Source organism: Ovis canadensis, chromosome 5, assembly GCF_042477335.2.
Source record: "Ovis canadensis isolate MfBH-ARS-UI-01 breed Bighorn chromosome 5, ARS-UI_OviCan_v2, whole genome shotgun sequence".
Lineage (NCBI taxonomy): Eukaryota > Metazoa > Chordata > Mammalia > Artiodactyla > Bovidae > Ovis > Ovis canadensis.
The window spans coordinates 119,325,965-119,349,702 of NC_091249.1; positions in this window are offsets into that span (position 1 = coordinate 119,325,965).

Genomic DNA, 23,738 nt, shown 5'->3' on the forward strand with positions numbered 1-23,738 from the left:
TCTTTAGTTGTCTCTGATGAAGCATATATGAATAATTTTTCTTCTGTTAATTGAATACCATCTGTAATCGAAAAAAAGAAAAAAGTTGCAGCTGTTTCGCTGCCATTCTGAATGCTTCTGAGTAAATACTATTTTTATTAAAAAATAATGATGTGGACATCTTCCTAAATATACAATCACCTTCTATTAATAATATCTCACAATATGATGGTCCATGATTTATTTGCCATTATTGTATTGTTCGTCATTTAGTTTGTTTCAGTTTTAAAATATTACAAGTGATACAAATCATAATAACGATATAAAATATTTGTACATTTTAAAGGAACCTAATTCTTATTGCCAAAATGCCTTGAGAAATGTTACCTAAATTTACATTTACACCAGACACAGCAGAAAGTGCCTGGTTCACTGAGCTTGAGCCAAATCCAGAAATTTTCATTTTTATAAAATCCTCAAAATTCAAATAGAAAAAAATAAAAGGTAACATTGCTTTTTAAATTTGAATGTCTATGTTTCTAATATTATTGAACATCTCTTCATATGAATGCTGGCATTCTAATTTCCCTTTTCCCCCCAAGTTTTGATTGGGTTTTGCTTCTTTTTTCTTATTAAACTGTAAGAGCCTTAAGGCTGTTGCTGCCGGTTAGTCACTAAGCCGTGTCCAACCCTCTGTGACCTGAAAGACTGTAGCCCGCCAGGCTCCTCAGTTCTTGGGATTTCCCAGGCAAGAAACCTGGAATGGGTTGCCATTTCCTTCTCCAGGGGATCTTCCCTACCCAGGGATCGAACCTGGGTCTCCGGCTTGGCAGGTGGATTCTTTCCCACTGAGCCACCTGGGAGGCCCTAAGAGCTTTAATAAGTCAAGGCTAAGACCGATAATTTTCAAATGCTTTCTTTCTCTTTTGCTGTTGTTTTTGTTTGGAAAAATACGCACATCAGTGTGAAGGGACCCGCGTGATGGGACTGTAAGTAGAAGAATGGAGAGGCCGCCAGGTCACGCTGCCGTCAAAGGCGGCAGCAGCCAGTCCAGAAGGAAGCGAAGGTCAGCAGCCAGTGGTGTCATGGATAAGATGTATTTTCAGGGGTTCTCCATATTATTTGTATTACATTAGTGGGAGATTAACAGGATAAAGGCTCTCTCAAAATCTACTGGAAGTCAACTCTTTGGATGATAGAAATCTTTCTTTTGCAGAATGAGCAAGTCTTTCGGCTAAACATAGATAAAAGCTTTTGCTCAATATGGCATAATAACTCCAGTAGGCCCACAGCAGCCAAACTACGTCTGTCTCAAAGTATCTTATTACAATAAAATCAAATTTAACCTCCTAAACCCAAGACACAAATCACTCACTTTTCTTTCAAACAATTTGTTAGTATATTATCATAAATGCTACCTGTCACAAGACTGATAGTTGTCAGTAGCTCAAAAATATGAATAAAATTGAAAATGAATCTGAATGTGGGAACTATAATAGCATTTCATAGAGAGGTGATGATAATAAGAGGTTGTGGCAGACATGAAAAATTCTCAGGAATAGGGAAATCAAGAAAACGTTCTTCAAATTGAATAAGCTCCCAAATCAGTCTCACCAGACTTATATTCCCACCAAACTTAACAGTCAATAAAATACTTATTGGCCCTTGGTAGTCTGTAGCAATGGCAAATTGGGTTTACCTTGTGAATTTTTATATTGCAAAGTTTGTATCAAGTTGCAGAGCGTAATTTCAAAATGATACAATCTGAGTTTATATTTCTTTCCAAATGATATTTGAAACTTTCGTTAATATTTCTCCAACAATGTAAAAAAATAGTCTCACCTGAATTTTAAGGTGCAATTTTAATCACTAACTAGGATCAAAAAACACACTGTCTTTTAAAAGATCCAAGTCAATGTATTTCAGATAAAAGAAGTTTCGTTATATCTCTTTCACATTTTCTGGTTTGAAAAACAGTGTTTCGTGCAATTGTTCTGACGGGGATCTCAAGGGTGTTAGGCTGAGTGAAAAAAGTCAATCTCAGAAGTTATATACTTTATGATTCTATTTATGCAGCCTCCAAACCATAGGCTTGGAGAGGAGATTAGGGGCTGTGGAGGGATGGGGGGTGGTGGGTGTGGCTAACAAAGGGCTAGCAGAAGGGAGTTTCTTTGTATCATATCTTGACTGTGGTAGAAGTTACATAAATCCATACACTGGACGAAACCGCAAGAACTATATGCACTCACAGACCAATAAGTACGTGTAAAACCTGGTGAGACGGAACACAATCTGCCGTTGCTGAGCTAACACACGCAGGCCAGTGTCTTGGTTTTGCAATTGTGCCGCGGCTACGTCAGATGCCAGCTTTGGAGGAGACGGGGCGAAGGGCTCACGGCACTCTGTGCGTGGAGTTTGCAACTGTCAGCGAATTTAGCTGTTTAAAAATAAAAAGTGTTTTCCGCTCATCCATGTGTTTAACCTTCTATAGACAATTGTCAGAGAGGAATCGAATTAGAACTCTTAGCAGCCAAACTATGTATCACAAAAATTCATGCACTAACAGTAATTCATTGTACTCATCGGCAAATACCTCAGGTTCTCATTCAGTGCCTAACGGCTCTTACTTCACACACATTTCTGAGACACTCGGTAGTTTGTCTTTCACAACTAGAGCAGATACATTCATCCAATCAGTCAGCAGTCATCTGTTCACTAATTTATGTTTATTCATTCATCATTTTGCTGATTATGCCGCATAGTGTGATAAGCAAGATGTTCTGATGAATGATAATTTCTGCCCCCAAGAAACTTATGACTTAGATTGGTGATTTCCACACGGAGGGGTAGAGGGAAATGAAGAAATGTGTATCAGAAAGTTACAAGCTTTCAAAATACACACTCCCCCATCCCCCAAACTCAAACATCCCTTAGGAAGACATCCTTCCACCTCCTAGAAAAGAGGGACGATGACAAAGGGGAGATGGGCAGAAGTGAACATAGATGGGACCAGATCTGGACATACCTTGTAGGCAGGAGCTTTGGAATGTGTCCATATTGCAAGGGGGCACTATTGAAGGGTTTAGGCAAGGGGGTGAGGCAAACAATCAAATTCATAGTATTTTTCAAGATTTCACAAACTTCAGTATGCAAGTCTGGAGGGTTGATGACTAGTTAAAGAGATGTTGCAGGAATTTTTATATGATTACTTAATGGCTGTGGGGATGAAGATAATCAGACACATTTTTGAACTCATTAGGAGGACTATTTGACAGGACTTGGTGAGCAGCTATTCCTCATACCCACAGCGATGGAAGCGGCCAGAGACGACCTATAAAGAAGGCTGAGCGCCTAAGAATGGATGCTTTTGAATTGCGATGTTGGAGAAGATTCTTGCGGGTCCCTTGGACTGCAAGGAGATCCAACCAGTCCATCCTAAAGGAGATCAATCCTGAATATTCATTGGAAGGACTGATGCTGAGGCTGAAACTCCAATACTTTGGCCACCTGATGCAAAGAACTGACTCCTTAGAAAAGACCCTGATGCTGGGAAAGATTGAAGGTGGGAGGAGAAGGGGATGACAGAGGATGAGACAGTTGGATGGCATCACCAACTCAATGAACATGAGTTTGGGTAAACTCCAGGACTTGGTGGTGGACAGGGAGGCCTGGCGTGCTGCAGTTCATGGGGTCGCAAAGAGTTGGACACAACTGAGCGACTGAACTGAACTGAACTGAAAGATGACCCATTGCAGGGCGGAGAGGTTAATGACTGGAAGAGACATAGGCGGACTTCTAGGCTTCTGGTAATGTTTTGTTTCTTGACTTGGGGGCTAGTTAAATTGATATGTTTCAGCTTCCCAGGTGGCACAGCGGTAAAAGGTCCACATGCCAATGCAGGAGACGTAAGAGATGCAGGTTCCATCCCTGGGTCAGAAAGATCTCCTGGAGCAGGAAACGGCAACCTGCTCCAGAATTCCTGTCTGAAAAATTCCATGGATAGGAGCCTTGTAGGCTACAGTCCACGGGGTCGCAAAAAGACAGACATGACGAAGCAACTGAGTGTACAAATACGCAAAACTGACATATTTACTCTGTGAAAACTCATCCAGCTTGTGCAGTTATGATCTGCGCGCGTTTGTTTCTGTGTATGTTAAACTATGATCAAGATTTTTACATAAATTATGACATTGTAGCAAAAATGCACTGAAATGTATATGATTTGCATGTTAATGAAATGTATTCAATTGAGCATCACATAGGAAGAAAAAAAGATAAATTTAAAAAATTTCCTTGTTGTAGTATTGTCCTTAAAAGCAAATATATATTTGCAAATGAAAGAAAGTATTAGGCTCTGGGGCTGTCAACTGTCACATTCAACAGGCTAAAAAAATTTGGCAGCTTTGAAAGTACGTACTTCGTATTAGACCTATAAAGACTGACAAGAGTTTTCTTACTGACCTTTGATAAAGATGAACATGGCTTCTTTTAACATCATCTACAGACAATTTTAGATTTACCTATAAAAGTAGGTTCAGGGATTTTGTGTTTCTCATTAATGTAAGGAGCTTAGAAGATGCTGTTTCATCCTAACATCAAGTATAAAGGTGAACAAAACTGAAAAATTAACAGTTCTTCCTAGATCTGTCAGAGAAATGAGGTCATAGGTAAACTCTTGCCCCTCAAAATGGAGAGAGAGACAGGCAAGTTCAGAGACTCCCAACTTGCAGAAGACAGAATATCAGAAGAACCAGAGCCTGGGTAAGAAAACCTAATTGAAGAATTGTTGGAGGCTCAGTGTGGACAAGTCTGAGAGTTAACAATTCCAAGTGGGCCCAGTCATGGAAGGTACAATATTTTCATTGGTTGACCTACCAGGTCTTCATATCGACTCTTAGAGAAAAATCTCTCCTTGTGCTTCTGTCAAGGGGAGAGGAAAGGAAACCATTTTGAAATATAGCAGAACATTCTTTTTCTTAATATGGCCTTGCCCGAGTAGAAACTATTTCACCTGAGCCTAACCTGCTACGTTGTTATCAGAGCATAGCCTACCTGGGGGAAATGACATACCTAACTGCAGCCTCCTGTACCCATTCAGATTCAAAGAAAGGAAGAGAGGGGGGGAGGGAGGGAAGGAGAGAGAGGTGCATTGGTGAAGCACACAGTCCAGAAACACAGGCTCACCAAAGGCTAAGATCTAATCATAAAACTATGAAATGCTTTTCTCCACCCTTGCCTTGCCACTACACTATTAAAGGCTTAATTACTGCAGTTCTGCTTCCCAGTACATCTTGGACAACATTCAAAAAAATTACAAGGCATACTAAAAGACAAAAAAAAAAAAAATCAATTGGAAGAAACTGAACAAGTGTTAGAACCAGAGTCAGATATGGTGAGAATGTTAGAATTATCAGACAAGAATTTTTTTTTACAATTATGATTAATATGCTAAGGGATTTAATAGAAAGAGCAGACAACATATAAGAAGAGATAGATAATGTGGTCAAAGAGAAATTCTAAGAAAGAATTTTTTAAATGCTAGAGATTAAAAATACTACAACAGAAATTAAGAATGCTTTCGATTGGGTCATCAGTAGGCTAGATGTGGCTGAGGAAAGAATCTCTGAGCTTGATGACATGACAATAGAAACTTCTAACACTGAAAATCAAACAGAAAAAAAAACCTGAAAGAATTAAAATAAAATATCCAAGGATTCTAGGAAAACTAAAAAATGCACAATAGATGCACAAGATTATGAGAGGGAGAAGAAAAAGGAAAAGGGAAAGGAGATATGGCTAAGACACCAAACCACAGGTCCGAGAAATCCAGAGAATGCTAAGAAGGATAAATACTGAAACACCCTACATCTATGCGCGTCATGCTGAAGCTTCAGAAAATTTAAAATGAAGAAAAAATCTTGAAAGAAGCCAGAAAGGGGAATATGCCTAGTTGATAGAGGAGCAATTATAATAATTACATCCAAATTCTCAAAAATCATGAAGGCAAAAGAATATTTAAGTAAAATATTTAAGGTTGAGAGAAAAAAATCCACCACCACAGAATTCCATACCCTGCTAAATTCTCTTTCAAACTGAAGAAGAAATAAAGACTTTCTCTGACAAATAAAAGTGAAAGAAAAATTTTGCCAGTAGACCTGCCTTATAAGAAATGTTAAAAGAAGCTCTTTGAAAGTCTTAGAATTTTTCTTCTAAAAGAACAAAAATTATATATGTCAGAAATTTGGATCTATATAAAGAAAGAATAAGTGAAACTAAAATAAAATAAATTTTCTCATTCTTAATTGATCTAATAGATAACAGTTTATTCAAAATAATAATAACAATAATATATTTAGATGTACATAATAATACATAATTATGTATAACCATATGTGATCCATAATTATATTTATGTGCGTATATGACTCTGTATGCTTATGTAAATCTGAAAAGAATGACAGCAATGAAGCAAGGGACAGGAGACAATGGGCAAGGAGATACTAGGAATATTTTTTGTTATAAGGCACGCACACTATGCATGGAGTAGTGCAGTGTTATTTGAAAGGATATTTGGATTAGTTGTCAGTATGTATTGTGAATTCTAGGATAACCACTGGATAAAGCTTTTAAAATGTATAACTCATATGCTAAGAATGGAGAGAAATGGAATTAAAGTGCCCAAGTAAAACCACAAAGGCAAGAAAATCCTGGAAAACAAAAATAGGAACAAAGAACAAACCCAACAAAAAGAAACAGTAACAACAATAGCAGACACGGATCTACCTTATCAATAATTGAACATCAACAGTCTTAAGACACCAACTAAACGACAGAGATTGTCAAGAGGGATCAAAAAGCGTTTCTCAGAAAATCTGCTTTCGGTATAAAGGCATGTATGTATCAAAACTAAACGAGTGGAAAAAGATCAAAAGAAAGTGGGAGTATGTTTCAAATTTCAGATAGAACCGATATCAAACAAGAAAAGTTACTGGGGATCAAAAGGGACACTGCAAAATAATACTTCAAAGAAGACAGAGCAACTCTAATGTATATATACCTAGTAACAAAGCTTTAAAATACCTGAGGCAAAACTGAGAGACCCACAAGGAGAGACAGATGAATCCGCTATTATAGTTGGAGACTGTAATTCACTTTTGTCAGAAACAGATCCAACAGGCAGAACATCAGTGAGGATAGAGCTAGACTCAGCAGCACCACTGATGGCTGTAGACTAATGCATCCGACCCCCAGTGTTGGCACACTCTCCTCAAGCTCCCATGAAACACCCACCAAAATACAACACATCCTGGGCCACAAAACACACTCCGTGTGCTGTGCTTAGCCACTCCGTCATGTCCGACTCTTTGTGACCCCTTGGGCTGTAGAGCACCAGGCTCCTCTGTCCATGGGATTCTCCAGGCAAGAATACTGGAGTGGGCTGCCACGCCCTCCTCCAGGGGATCTTCCCAACCCAGGGATCGAACCCAAGTCTCTCACATTGCCGGCAGATTCTTTACCATCTGAGCCACTAGGGAAGCCAAAGAACACACTTTAACACATTTAAAAGAACAGAATCATATACTTTCTTCTCTCAACTACAGTGGACTCAAACTAGAAGTCATTAACCAAAAGCTAACTGGAAAATCCCAAAGTATTTGGAGATTAAGCAACATACACCTAAATAATATCGAGCTCAAAGAAGAAGCCTCAAGATAATATTTTGAATGAAATGAAAATACAACCCATCAGGATTTTTGGGATGCAGAAAAAGCAGTGCTAAAAATGGAATTTATAGCGTTGAATGAAGGGATTAGAAAACCAGAAAAACTCATAACCTATAATCTAAGCTTCAGTCTTAGGGGACTAGAAAACAAAGAGCAAAATGATCCAGAGTAAACAGAAGAAAACAAATGATAAAGATTAGAGCAATAATTAATGAGATTGAAAACAGGAAAGCAATAGATAAAATCACTAAAACCAAAAGCTAGTTCTTTAGAAGAGATAAGCCAAATTTACTAAGTCTCTATTGTGGCTCAGAGGTTAAAGCATCTGCCTCCAATGCGGGAGACCTGGGTTCGATCCCTGGGTGAGGAAGATCCCCTGGAGAAGGAAATGGCACCCACTCCAGTATTCTTGCCTGGAGAACCCCATGGACGGAGGAGCCTGGTTAGCTGCAGTCCACAGGGTCACAAAGAGTTGGACACGACTGAGTGACTTTACTTACTACTCGTGCTAACTTAAAAAAAAAAAAAAAACAGGGAGAGAGAGAGAAGACATGACTGATATCAGATGATGTTAGAAGTGAAAGTGGGGACACCATTATGCACATTAAAAGGATGATTAAAAAAAAATCCTATGAACAACTCTACCCTACAAACTTGATAACCTCGATGAAATGATCCCCTTGTTTGAAATATACAATCTGCCAAAGCCTACACAAGGATAAATAGACAATCTCAATAGGCCTGTATCTATCAAAGAAATTGACTCAATAATTAATCTTCCAAAATAGAAATTATCAGAACTGGATGAATTTACTGGTGAGTTATACCAGATAGTTGGGCTTCCTTGGTAGCTTAGCTGGTAAAGAATCTGCCTGCAATACAAGAGACCCTGATTTGATTCCCGGGTCAGGAAGATCCACTGCAGAGTGGATTAAGCTACCCACTCCAGAATTCTTGGGCTTCCCTGGTGGCTCAGACAGTAAAGAATCCCCTGCAATGTGGGAGACCTGGGTTCAATTCCTGGATCTGGAAGATCCCCTGGAGAAGAGAATGGCTACCCACTCTAGTATTCTGGCCTAGAGAACTCCATGGACAGAGGAGCTTAGCAGGCTACAGTCCATGCAGTCACAGAGTCAGACATGACTGAGCTACTTTCACTTACACCAGATATTTAAGGAAGAATGTATGCTGTTGCTGCTGCTGCTGCTACTTCTCTACAATTTCTTCCAGAAGATAAAAGCAGAAAAAATACTTCCTAACTTTTCTGAGAGACCAGCATTAGCCTGATAAAATCAGCCAAAGACATTATAAGAAAGCTATAGCTCAATATCTTTCAGGCATATAGATGCAAACATCCTCAACAAAACAGTAGCAAATCAAATCCAACAATGTATTTAAAAAAATTATACACCATGATGAAGTGGGATTTATACCAGGATGCAAGGTTGGTCAATATTTGACAATCAATTGAGGCAATCCATCAAATCCACAGGCTAAAGAAAGAAAGTCACACGATCATATTAATTGATGCAGAAAAAGCATTTGTCAAAATCCAACACATACAAATGACAAAATTTTTGGCAAATTAGGAATGGAGGGACCTTCCTCAACTTGGTAAAGAATAGCTACAAAAACCCCCACAGCTAACATCATAGTTAATGGTGAGACACTGAGAGCTTTTTGACTAAGATCAGGAACAATTCAAATTAAAACAAGGAGATAGTACTACCTACCTATCAGAATGGCCGGAATCTGGAACACAGACAACATCAAGGGTGTGAAGCAATAGGAACTCTTATCCATTGCTGGTGGGAATGCAAAATGGTTTGGGCCCTTTGGAAGACAATCTGGGGGTTTCTTACAAAACTAAACATATTTCACCATATCTCCTTTGCTGCTGCGGCTGCTGCTAAGTCGCTTCAGTCGTGTCCAACTCTGTGCGACCCCATAGACGGCAGCCCACCAGGCTCCCCCATCCCTGGGATTCTCCAGGCAAGAACACTGGAGTGGGGTGCCATTGCCTTCTCCAAAGCATGAAAGTGAAAAGTGAAAGTGAAGTTGCCCAGTTGTGTCCAATTCTTAGCGACCCCATGGACTGCAGCCTACCTGGATCCTCCATCCATGGGATTTTCCAGGCAAGGGTACTGGAGTGGGGTGCGACTGCCTTCTCTGACCTCCTTTGCTAAGGAAGGCAATTGGTCTCCTTAGTGTTTACCCAAACGAACTGAAACCTTATATTCACACAAAAACCTGCACATGGACATTTGTAGCGGCTTTATTTAAATTTGTCAAAACCTAGAAGCATCCATGATGCCCTTCAGGGGGTGAATGGAAAAATAAATGGTGGCACATCCAGATGATCAACTATCATTCTGCACTAAAATGAAATGGGCTATCACGCCGTAAAAAGACATGGAGGAAACGTAAAAGTCTATTACTGTGCAAAGGAAACCAATCTGAAAAGGTTACATAGTGTACGATGCCAATTATATGACTGACATTCTGGAAAAGGCAAAACTTTCCCGGAAGTAAAGAGACTGAAAGATCAGTGGTTATAGAGGTTAGGAAGGAAGCAGGAATAAATAGGGCAAGCGTTGAGCCATTTTTAGGGCAGTGAAACGTCTCTGCGTGATACCATAATGGACGCTTGTCCTTATACATTTGTCCAAACCCATAAAACAGACAACTCCAGGAGTGAATCCTAGGGTAAGCTATGGGCTTCAGGTGATAATGACGTGGCGATGTAGCTTTACCAGTTGTAACAAATGTTCCACTCTGGGACAGGATGTTGGCCATATCTGGGGAGGTTGTGATTCATAGGGGCAAGTGCCCAGTTGGAACTCTATCTGATGGTCAAGTTTGCTGTGAACACAAAGCTGCTCTAAAAGGTAAAGGTTGCTAATTTTTTAAAAAAGTAGGTTCAGGATACTTATGCCAATTTTCTCACATATATTTAGAATTTCCTTTCACATGGAACTGTGAAAACTAGAGATGATTTTCAGTTCCGTTCAGTTCAGTCGCTCAGTCATGTCCAACTCTTTGCAACCCCATGAATTGCAGCACACCAGGCCTCCCTGACCATCACCATCTCCCGGAGTTCACTCAAACTCATCTCCATTGAGTTCGTGATGTCATCCAGCCATCTTATCCTCTGTCGTCCCCTTCTCCTCCTGCCCCCAATCCCTCCCAGCATCAGAGTCTTTTCCAATGAGTCAACTCTTTGCATGAGGTGGCCAAAGTACTGGAGTTTCAGCTTTAGCATCACTCCTTCTAAAGAACACCCAGGGCTGATCTCCTTTAGAATGGACTGGTTGGACCTCCTTGCAGTCCAAGGGACTCTCAAGAGTCTTCCCCAACATCACACTTCAAAACCATCAATTCTTTGGTGCTCAGCTTTCTTCACAGTCCAACTCTCACATCCATACATGACCACAGGAAAAACCATAGCCTTGACTAGACGGACCTTAGTCAGCAAAGTAATGTCTCTGCTTTTCAATATGCTATCTAACTTTTCTTCCAAGGAGTAAGCGTTTTTTAATTTCATGGCTGCAATCACCATCTGCAGTGATTTTGGAGCCCAAAATAATAAAGCCTGACACTGTTTCCACGGTTTCCCCATTGGGACCAGATGCCATGATCTTTGTTTTCTGAATGTTGAGCTTTAAGCCAACTTTTTCACTCTCCTCTTTCACTTTCATCAAGAGGCTTTTGAGTTCCTCTTCACTTTCTGCCATAAGGGTGGTGTCACCTGCATATCTGAGGTTATTGATATCTCTCCTGGCAATCTTGATTCCAGCTTGTGCTTCTTCCAGCCCAGTGTTTCTCATGATATACTCTGCATATAAGTTAAATAAGCAAGGTAACAATATACAGCCTTGATGTACTCCTTTTCGTATTTGGAACCAGTCTGTTGTTCCATGTCCAGTTCTATCTGTTGCTTCCTGACCTGCATATAGGTTTCTCAAGAGTCAAGTCAGGTGGTCTGGTATGCACATCTCTTTCAGAATTTTCCACAGTTTATTGTGATTCACACAAAGGCTTTGGCATAGTCAATAAAGCAGAAATAGATGATTTTCTGGAACCCTCTTGCTTTTTCAATGATCCAGTTGATGTTGGCAATTTGATCTCTGGTTCCTCTGTCTTTTCTAAAACCAGCTTGAACATCTGGAAGTTCACATTTCACGTATTGGTGAAGTCTGGCTTGGAGAATTTTGAGCATTACTTTACTAGCGTGTGAGATGAGTGCAATTGTGTGGTAGTTTGAGCATTCTTTGGCATTGCCTTTCTTTGGGATTGGAATGAAAACTGACCATTTCCAGTCCTGTGGCCACTGCTGAGATGATTTTACCCAATTGCTTTTAGAATCATCGACACCACTTAGGTCTCTTATTTTTTGAGCCTTGAGGCAAGGCTTCTTTTCATTGCAGAAATAAAGAAAAATTGTCCTTTTCTCATGCTACTTGAGGGTATACTATAAAAGATCTCCATTTCATATTTTTATCTAATTCTTTATGATTTTTGGAATTTTGTAGAGAAAAATATTTCATTAGCTCTCTTAAAAATAGCTTGTTGGTGTTTCTGCTGAGGCTCTACAAATATGCTAATAATTTCTTTATTAAGCTCTTATTTAGGTTAGCATAAATATGAACACATATGTAATTTCACTTTAACTCTAATACATGTCATGTTTAGATTGGTTATATATTGAAAAAAATGGTTTTCAATGCGATTTTCTTTTATTACAGGGGAAGTCATTTACAAACTAGAAGAAGAATGGAGCCAAATATAGGCTGCTGGGTATATTTTCTGATTATTTTCAGGTGGTAATGTTGATGAAGAACTAGGCAATTTTTTTAAAAAAGCATTCATCCCTGAGTGGATATTTTGCTGTCATCTAGTCTGTGCTATATTCATGTTTCATTCAGAGATTATTTCATATAATGAAATAATTCTTTACTTTGGGAGATTATTGATAAGTTATGAATGAAAGATAATGTATTAGTCACTATGTGTGATTATAACTTTTTAAAACATGTTACCAATAATATTTGGAGGATGAACTCCATGAAGAATGAGGGGAAATCAATTCTCAAGACTTGGGGAGTCCTGAGAACCAGTGGGGAACATATTTAAAAAGACCTCCCAGGGTCTTGAAGGCAGAAAGTTTCTATAGACGCACTGAGAATTTTTTCACATATGATTTTTTTTTTAAAGTAACTCTCCAAATATTTATAGAAATGGCCATCTGATGTTTTAAGACTCCATTCTCTCCTGGAGAGTATTTCCTTCCTACCAAATTTACTGACCTTACTTCCCATTATTTCCAACCTCATTCTTCTCTCATTTTACTTAATCATCTACTCTCTGAAGAATTCCTATAAATGGCCCTAAATAGCTATGTTTTACTTTTCTCCATGATTTCCAGGTACTCTTCTATGCATTACTCTCTTTTCTGACTCTGTAGGGATAATGAGCTCCATGCTTCGACTCACCTGCTCAGGCCTCTTGAGAGATGTCTGAACATCACCATGGTGATAGGGTACCATGCAAGGCCCTCCTGGGACAGGGACAGGGCTCAAGAGCTGGGGCCTATGCCTGGGAGAGTGACTAAGTTCTGTTAGTTGGGAGAGAATAAGAGGTCGACAGAGGTACTTAAAGCTATATCCTCATGCTCATAGGCCTTGGAAATCCACTTTCACTATTTCAAGGAACTACATCTTGATTCAGCAACTTACTTCTCTCTCTTTGCAGACACAAGGGCAGTCAAAATTCAGGCCCCAAATGTTAGTCATCCCTGTGTTAATGAACCTGAAAGGATGTGAGTGTCAGTGTGTTCTGTGTGTGCATGTGAGTGTCTGTGGTGGTTTAGTGACTAAGTCATGTCCGACTCTTGAGATCCCATGTGCTGTAGCCTGCCAGGCTCCTCTGTCCATGGGATTTTCCAGCCAGGAATACTAGAGTGGGTTCCCATTTCCTCCTCCAGGAGATCTTCCCAACCCAGGGATTGAACCAGGGTCTCCTGCATTGCAGGCAGATTCTTTACCACCTGAGCCAGCAGGGAAGCCCCAGTGTGATACTATAGTGCTCTCAAAGAAGCTGAGCTAAACATTAGCTTCAGAGTCTTCTGTTTGTAGAGGTGGTTTGGGTGTAAATAGTGTTAGGGGAAATAATTATCAGCAACCTTGTTATATCAAAGCGCCCCAACATAGGACAAATAATCCAGCCATTTCTTCACTGGCTGATATTAGATCCCTGTTGTTCAGAGATGTCCCCACAAATGCTGAACATCGGGGGAAACCTGCTTTCTTTCAGTTCAGTTCAGTCGCTCAGTCGTGTCTGACTTTTTGCAACCCCATGAATCACAGCATGGCAGGCCTCCCTGTCCATCACCAAATCCTGGAGTTTACTCAAACTCATGTCCATCGAGTCGGTGACGCCATCCAGCCATCTCATCCTCTGTCGTCCCCTTCTCCTGTCCCCAATCCCTCCCAGCATCAGGGTCTTTTTCAGTGAGTCAACTCTTCACATGAGGTGGCCAAAGTACTGGAGTTTCAGCTTTAGCATCAGTCCTTCCAAAGAACACCCAGGACTGGTCTCCTTTAGAATGGACTGGTTGGATCTTCTTTCAGTCCAAGGGACTCTCAAGAGTCTTCTCCAACACCACAGTTCAAAAGCATCAATTCTTCAGGGCACAGCTTTCTTCACAGCCCAACTCTCACATCCATACATGACCACAGGAAAAACCATAGCCTTGACTAGATGGACCTTTGTTGGCAAAGTAATGTCTTTGCTTTTTAATATGCTATCTAGGTTGGTCATAACTTTCCTGCCAAGGAGTAAGCATCTTTTAACTGAGGCAATAATTAATGAAGCAGTAACCACTTCACAGCTGTGGGCTGCCATGTAGCAAAAAACAAAAAAACAACAACAAAAAAAAAAACAAAAAAAAAACCCCTCAGTATCTTCAATACAGATTTCAATCTAGGTTTTTCATCACAAACTTTCAGAAAGCAAAATTCTAAGCCACGTCTTTTCTAAAATGTCAAAGCCATCCCAGTAACGTTCTCAAATGGCCACAGAAGTTCACAGCAGAAGGGGGAAATAAGAATCACGTATTGATCAAAGCCAAAAAAAAAAAAAAAAAGAGAGAGAGAGAGAGAGAATCAGTGAATCAAAAGGCCAAGGTTAAAGAAAGATTTGAGGTTACAAAATGAATTTGAGTTTCAAAATGCAGGAAGTAAAGAAATAAGAGACCATATAGGTAGTATTTTGTAATTCTGATTTCAAAGGTTTGGTGTGAGAGCTGAAATGCACACCCCTCTATGTAAGAGAAACATTATAACCCAGCATCCTACAGAGTCTCCTCCTCCTTAATTGGTTCCAGGCGCCTCACTCTCCAGCTGGACCCTCAGTTGTTGAGCGTGGTGCTGGGTACCACAAAGTTCCCTGCCCCTGGAACACGCCCTCCACAAATATTTAGGCATCAGGGATATTGAAGGATGATGACTGGGTTGGAATGAAATTTCCTTGAGTGCTAGAGCAGTGGTTCTCAAACTGGGGAGCGCATTGTTAAAACAGAGTTTGATGGACCCACCTCTGGAGTTTTTGATTCCGTATGTCTAGGGTGGGAATGAAGAGTCTGCTAACAAGTTCCCTGGTGCTCATCTGGGGAGCACAGCTCGAGGGCTACTGTTCTAGACGAGTGGTTTCAACCATGGTGGCCTGTGACAATTACCTGGGGAGCTTTTGTTTTGTTTTGAAGTTCTTGATGCCCAGATTATTAACCAGACCAGTAACATCAGAATCTGTGGGGACTGTGACTGCTGCTGCTGCTAAGTTGCTTCAGTCGTGTCCAACTCTGTGCGATCCCATAGATGGCAGCCCACCAGGCTCTGCCATCCCTGGGATTCTCCAGGCAAGAACACTAGAGTGGGTTGGCTTTTCCTTCTCCAATGCGTGAAAGTGAAGTTGCTCAGTTGCGTCCAACTCTTATCAACCCCATGGACCGCAGCCTACCAGGCTCCTCTGTCCATGGGATTTTTCAGGCAAGAATACTGGAGTGGGGTGCCATTGCTTTCTCCAGGGGGTTGTGACTAGGCTTTGGTATTTTTTAAAGCTCCCTAGTAGATTCCAATGCACAGCTCGAACTGGGAAACACTGTCTGGCCTCACAGTGGTGCTGAGTGCAGGCTGTATGTTAGAGTAACTTGGGATGAAAAGTGAAAGTGAAAGTTGCTTAGTTGTGTCCAACTCTTTGTGACCCCAGGGACTATACAGTCCACGGAATTCTCCAGGCCAGAGTACTGGAGTGGGTAGCCATTCCCTTTTCCAGGGGATCTTCTCAACCCAGGGATCAAACCCAGGTCTCCCACAGTGCAGGTGGATTCTTTACCAACTGAGCTACAAGTCCAAGAATACTGGCGTGGGTAGCCTCTCCCTTCTCCAGCAGATGTTCCTGACCCAAGAATTGAACCGGGTTCTCCTGCATTGCAGGTGGATTCTTTACCAACTGAGCCATCAGGGAAGCCCTTGGGATATTGTTTTCAAAAATTAAGCTGTAGTTGACATGCTATAAAAAATGAGCCCTTCAAAGTGTACAAGTCAATGGTTCTTATTTATTTACAAAGTTGTAAAACCATCACTAGTATCAAATTCTAGAACATTTACAGCAACATCTACGGAGATTTTTAAACAAAGTTCTGATACGTGGGTTCTACTCTCAGGGATTCTGATTTACCTGGTTTACTAGGTAAAGACATCAGTGTTTATATGAGTTCCTCAAGCAATTCTAATGCCCAGCCGGGGCTGATAACCACAGTTCCAGAGTCTGATCACAGGTCTTCCAAGATGGTTTCAGGAGTTAAGACCTTTTCGGAAGCTTCCACTGACCCAGGCAGGGATGTGGTAAGCATTAATACAAAGGGACAAGCACACACTTTCTGTCTAAACTCCTGCTTGTCCAATAAATGCGGTCAGTCACAATAAAGGAAAAGCCTCATCTCCGATTTTTGGCTCTCAGAGCAGAGAGCTGGTGGCCTCTATCAGATGGACCTGGAGGTGACTTTAGTCGTGAGCCTGGCTCCACTGCCTGCATCATTTCCCTGCAAACTGTAGCTCAGCTTTAGAGACTTCAAGAGCTTCTAAGGTCCAATGGGCCCCCAGAAGGACTCAGAGCTGCTAGTTACATATTTGAATCTTTGCTTCTGTTGGTCTGATGCTGTGGCAGTGACGGGCTTTTGTTGATTAAAGCACACAGATGTGGAGTTTGAGCCCTGGCCCCTGCGACTGCTATTGCCTTATGTGGGGGAAAAAAAAAAAACCAGTTTCCTCATTTTGTAACAATTCTGCCTCCCAGAGAAATTTTCCATTATTAGGGAAATAGTGTATTGAGTGCATTCAGCTCTGCAGAGTTAATTCAGAGCTTTTACATGTGACCTGAATTCAGTGCCTGGCTCCAGTCCTTCTTGCTGACAGAGCTTGGGCAAATGTAAGCCTTCACAGTCTATAAAAGGGGAATCCAACAATAACAACAGCAATAACAAAAATAAAAAACCTGACTCACCTCGGATAATACTTTTACATATTTGTGTGAAGATCAAATGTATATATTTCATGTGTAGTTCACATGAAAATGTTTTATATACTATGGCATCACAGGATGTACCTAAGTGGATGGACATATGAAAGGAAGAAAGAATGTATAATTTCTAAATTAAGATGATTTCTTTCCTCTGTAAACAGTTTGAACTTTAGGACCTTAGGAACAAAAGGATACTCCCTCTACGGATCATTTCAAAGCACCTATCACCTGACATCTAGGTAATTAAACCTCATTTAAATGATTTAGGGAGAATGAAATCCTAAGAGGGCATCCCATGAGTAGTCTTTTTTTCACTTTTCCTGCCTCTATCTATTCTCACCTTTTTCAGAGTCATTGCCTATACAGAATTGAGTTAATTCTCCTCTTTAGTTCATAGCGTTTCACTGGTCCATAGGAAGCCCCTCCTTTTAATCTATTCTCCTCCTTCATCTCCACCCTGATCCCATTTCCCAACCTCACATAGTCCCTACACTTGTGTTTGCAATGTGGATTCTTCCAATCTCCCTTCTGTACATGTGTGTATATGTGCATCTGGGGAAATGGTGTTTCTGCTAAGTTGCTTCAGTAGTGTCCGACTCTGTGCAATCCCATAGATGGAAGCTAACCAGGCTCCCCCATCCCTGGGATTCTCTAGGCAAGAACACTGGAGTGGATTGCTATTTCCTTCTCCAATGCATGAAAGTGAAAAGTGAAAGTGAAGTTGCTCAGCCATGTCCGACTCTTAATGACCCCATGGACTGCAGCCCACCAGGCTCCTCTGCCCATGGGATTTTCCAGGCAAGAGTACTGGAGTGAGGTGCCATTGCCTTCTCCGGAAATGGTGTTTAGTGTGCATGAAATTTTCGACATTTACACAATTGTTATTGTGCTATAAATTTCATTTGTTTCACTTAGCAGTACATTTTTATTTCATTTCATGTGGTAAGAATACTTGCATGAGATCTACCTTACCACATTCAGTGTACAATACATGATTGTTGATCATAGGTGCAGTGTGTTCTACAGCAGATCTCCAGAACGTATTCATCTTGCTTCTCTAGAAGTTTATGCCTGTTGATTAACAGCTCCCTACTTCTCTCTTCCTTCAGTCCCTGGAAACCACCGTTCTACTCCTTGACTCCATAAATCTGAGATTCCTCACACTATTGGAGCCCTGCAGTTCTTGTCTTCCTGTGACCGACACTTCACTTGGTGTGACATCCTCAAGGACCATCCCTGCTTCACGTATTGCAGAATTTGCTCCTTGTTAAGGGCGGATTGTATGCATATGCCATTGCGAGGCTGTCTGTCCTACTCTCTGAGGATCTAATTCATTTATTATGACTGCTGTGTATCATTCCATCTTAGGCAAGTACTCTACCGTACTTACCTATTCCGCTAGAGAGGGAGACATGTTTCCCCCGACTCCCACTGCCCTAAATAATGGTGCACTCCTCCTCCCACGTGTCCCCTCACGCATCATTGTGCCAGGAGTGGAGTCTCTGAGTCACAGTACATACACGTACTTAGGGTCACAAAATCTCACCACATTGCAACCCAAACAATCACGCCAGATGCTGCTCCAACTTGGTTTGTTAGAGAGGTCATATTTCCCCATATTCTTGCTAGCAGCTGAATAGTGCCTTGGACTTTGCCAATATGAATAGTATCAAGCTATATTTCCTGATGGGCTTTCCTGGGGGCTCAGACGGTGAAGAATCTGCCTGCAATGCAGGCAACCAGGGTTCAATCCCTGTGTCAGGAAGATCCCCTGGACAAGGGGATGGCTACCCACTCCAGTTTTCTTGCTAGAAAATTCTATGGACAGAGGAGCCTGGTTGGCTACAGTCCATGCGGTTGCAGAGTCGGACACGACTGAGCGACTAACACTTTCCCTTTCATGTTTCCTGATTGTCTTAATTGACACTTCTCTGATGTGAATGAGATTGGTTATCTCTTTAAATGGTTTTTCATCATATGTTTTTAGTGAATTGACTATTCATATCCTTTGCCCATTTTTCTGTTGGGCTTCTGTCTTTCCTTGAAGACTTTTTGAATCCCTTATATATTCTGGAGTTAATATTTGCCTGTTATAGATGTTGTGAAGATCTTCCGGTGCGTGAGTTACTTTTTAATATTGTGCATAGTGTTCTTTGTTCAATAAAAACCTTAAATTATTCTGATATAGTCAAATTCCATCCTTACTCTGTTTAGGGATTTTACTTTTGAGGATCTGTTTCAAAACATCCTTTTCTGCCCTGAGATCCCAAAGGTTCTCCAGCAGGGTCTGTTTCATAACTTTATTTTTACTTATCATCTGTTCTTTCCCCAGTTACATATTGTTTCAATTATTATAGTTTTAATTAATATCCACAATATTTCTTAATATCTTTTAGGTCAAGCTCTTTATTTGTGCTTCCTTTTCAAAATAGTCTTAGCTGCTTATGGGCTGGTATTGTTCCATTTAATCTTAGAAGCACTTTTTCTAGTTCTCCCAAAATATTCTGCTGGAATTTTTATTGAAATTGTATTAAATTTCTAGATAAATTTGTAGAAATCTATATCTCTGAGTTGTATAGATATCAATCCATTTACATGATGTGACTTTCCATTTATTTATGTCATTGTTCCTCTTTTAATAGAATTTTAAAATTTCTCTATAAAGATCTTCATTAGATCAGTTCCTAGATAGTTTTTAGCTTTCGTGTTATTATAAATGATGTTTTATTTTCTACTGTATTTTCTAATTGGTTACTGCTGGTATAAGAGAATGTTATTTATCTTTGCTTAATATTTTATTTTTCAATGTTGTTGACCTCAAACTCCTTTATTACTTTTCATAGTTTATTAGTTCTCTTGTATTTTTCTGTAAATTATTATATAATCTACAAACAAGGGCAATTCTGTCTTCTCCCTTCCAATTTTATCCCACTTATTTCAACTGACTGTCTGATTGCATTGGCCAGAACCTACAGTACTATATTGATTAGTAGCATTGGAAGAAATTAGCCATGGCTGCTTCCTGACCCAAGCATATTGTGGTTGTGAGACCCACAGGCATACTTTCTTGGTGTAGGTTTTTCTGTAAGGCTCTTATCTTTCTGGGGTGGGGGAAGGGAATGGGGCAGAACCTGGCTAAAAAGGAAATATATGAAAAGTCTTAGATAACACTTATTAAGTCAGGACTCATTATTCCAAAGGCTGGGTAATTATGGTAAAGATGCATTTGGAGTTTATACTTCAGTGATTACTGTAATCCAAAATGAGTCCCCTTCCTTTATTTTCTCCCTCTTCTCTCATGCCTTATAGCACTCTGGAGCCCCTCTGTCTTTAGACACCCCATACTCTTTCTTGATATGTGTTCACTAGCTTTTCCCTCTTTTCCTCTCAGAGGTCTTCCTTTCCCACTTTATTATGTAGTTTAATTTTTTTTTTTCCCCTGGAGAAAACATAACCCTTTCTCTTTGGGAAGAGGAAAATAGACTATCCAAATGGCAAATGGATGCAGAAAGAGGGCTGTGAACATTCTCATTGCTGATTTTTATTCTTTCTGCTTATATGACTTGGCACATTGAGGCAGATCATTGGATCGTCAGGTAGAAATATTTGGACACTTTAGTTCCTTTGGCTCTCTATCTCTATGCCCTATAATTCTAACCACAATTTGTTTAATATGACATTTGCTTCCATCACCATTGTGACCTATTTATGCAGTGTAATATGGCTTTATTTATTTATGTAGGCAGCTCCATCACACTGCTGATTCATTTTGAAATTACAGTTCACTTAGCTTCTAGTGTTACCCAGTTATTTGTATAATCAGCTTTTGGATCTAATTCAAAGATTTTACATTTGTTCCTAAAATTCTATTTTGTCACTCTAGCTTATGAAGATTTTTAGAAATTGATTTCTATTACCCAGCATACTATCTATTGCTCCAATCATCATGTCATCTGTGGAATTTGACAGGAAGGCCATCAGTGTGCTCATCCAAACCTTTGATAAATATGTCAAAAAAAGGACAGGGCCAGGGAAGAACCCTGAGGCACACCACCATAACATTTCCTTCAGGCTGACATGGAATTAGCATTCTTGGACATGACTCTTCAATTATTGATGAAGTCACCTGACTGTACTTGTATCTACCCCATATTTCTGCACATTATACACAAGGCTCTCCTGAGAAACACTGTCAGATTCCTTGCTGAAATACTCTCACACTGTGTGCACAGCGTTTCCTCGACCTACCAGATTAGTAAATCCATGTATTATTCAGTTCTACTCCAGTTTCAAATGACAGAATTTCACTTCAAGCTAGCATAAGCAGAAGAGATCATTTATCAGTTCGCCGAACCTGTACACCACGGAAGCACTGGCTCTCTCCCCGAGGCTCTGCCTCGCACAGCGCTAGCTCGGTTCGTTCCTCGGCTCCACACTCCTGGAATCAAGATGGCTACCGGGAACGAGGGGCTTTCCCCCAACAGCCCCTGTAATGCCCCGGAAGTGCATCTCAGCGTCTCTGACAGGATCATGAGCCCACCTCTAAGACAAACCGAAGAGATGGAAAGATCTGAGTAGCCAGCCTGGGTCACACACCGACTCTTGAAGCTGGAGCTGGACTCTGCTTCACCCAAATTACAGAACCCGAGAAAACGTCAAAGATAATGATGCCATCAGCTCTGAGAAGACCGAGCAGAGTGGGGTGTGGGGGGTGGGAGGATTACTCACATTATACCTACATTTATATAATCAGTTATTTTACACATATGTTCCCAGACACACATGGAATATATATATATATATATATATATATATATATATATATATATATATAAAACTATGTATGTATGTACGTATGTATATCCAACTGTTACACAGTTGGAAGCAATACCCTATTTGGATAAACAGAGTATCATTAGAAGTCTATTTCCATAGGGACGACTAATGAGTGCTTTCCATTCTGCAGCTGGCTGACTGACTTCAAACCCAGCCACCGCAGAAATCTGGGCAAGGGAGTGGCCACAGATGAGCGGTGTAGGTGTCGTGTATTTGTGGTGAGCTGTCTTAAAATGAAGAGCTCGTTTCTTGGCGCTGATTCATTTGGACGGCAACAGTAGTATGTGATCCAAAATACAGTGGTCTTTAAGCAACAGGAAATACCAGGGGTGAAAACTATAGGAAGGAGAAACTCTGCTTTGGCTTTAATATATCTGTTACAATTCGGGCTGAATGCCCTTTTCAGAGATGGCTTCTCGGAAGGCGCTTAATGATCTAGTCGGTTTTGTCACCAAGGTACTTTCTGTGTACTTAATTTTATTTGTTCCAACTGCATTCAAGTCCATGGAGAAGTCTCACTCACTTGTGCAGCTCTGCTAATGAGTCCAGTGGTGAGAAGTGGGGAAAATGCTGGGAGGGAACACTCTAAGGGGATGCTCTTGCCGGGGATAATCTTGGCAACTTTGATTTCATGGAGTTGTTCTAGAGTCATTTATAACTAGACTCAAGGACTAAATAAGGACATTTCAGGTCTGACTGCCTGATAAGAATAGCTTTCTCATTTCTATGCTGTTAGGCATCCTAGAAGGAAAACCAACAGCAACAAAGGCAAGATCCCACTGGTCCCCGCCCGCCACCCCCCACTTGACCACCCAAACAATACAAGGCCCTGGCTAGGACTGTAAACCTCTATACATTTTGGGTAGAGTCTGCTTCTTTCCTGTTCATGTTTTACAAATGTCCTGTCTTATGTGTTAGATGAACTTGATGTTATCAGAGCCAATATCTAGGCAGCAGTAGAATCACCATACCTTTCTCATACTGAACGATAGATAGGCTGGCAGCAGAGAAATAGCAAGAGGCTTGTCAATTGTCAGGAATATATTAAGCTTTTCCTGAAGGTAGTAGATTTAAGAATGAAAGCAAAAATCTGTTGGGAATTTTGCTGCTATGCTGTGCATATTAGTACATGAGAGGACTGCCCTCAGAAAATGTGGGGAAACAGTGGATATCCTAGAAATCCAATAGAGAAGACACATAACTCCCATTTTTTGAGAATGAGAGCCAACCATGTAACTGTAGGAGTTTGGGGGAATCCTAGCACTTTCCAGACTGATCAATAACATTAAATGCTGCAGAGAAGTCTGACAAAATGAAACTAGCAAGAACATATCAACGAACATAAAGAACCTGATCATTATCTCTCCTAGGATGGAAAGAGCAACAAACCTGTAATGCATCTGAAGGTCTCACCGTTAGAAAATAGGGCAGAATCTTAATTTCCTTCCCCACTTTCACAATAAGAAATCCAGTGCTCCAGGCACTAGTGCATTAAATATTGATATGGAGTCACTGTATAGTAGGTTTTCCTTCTAAGAAATCAATAAATTCTTAATGAAGAATAGGGAGACAGAGCCCAACGTGAATGGATAATTCATTCAAATACAGTTGACTTTTGTC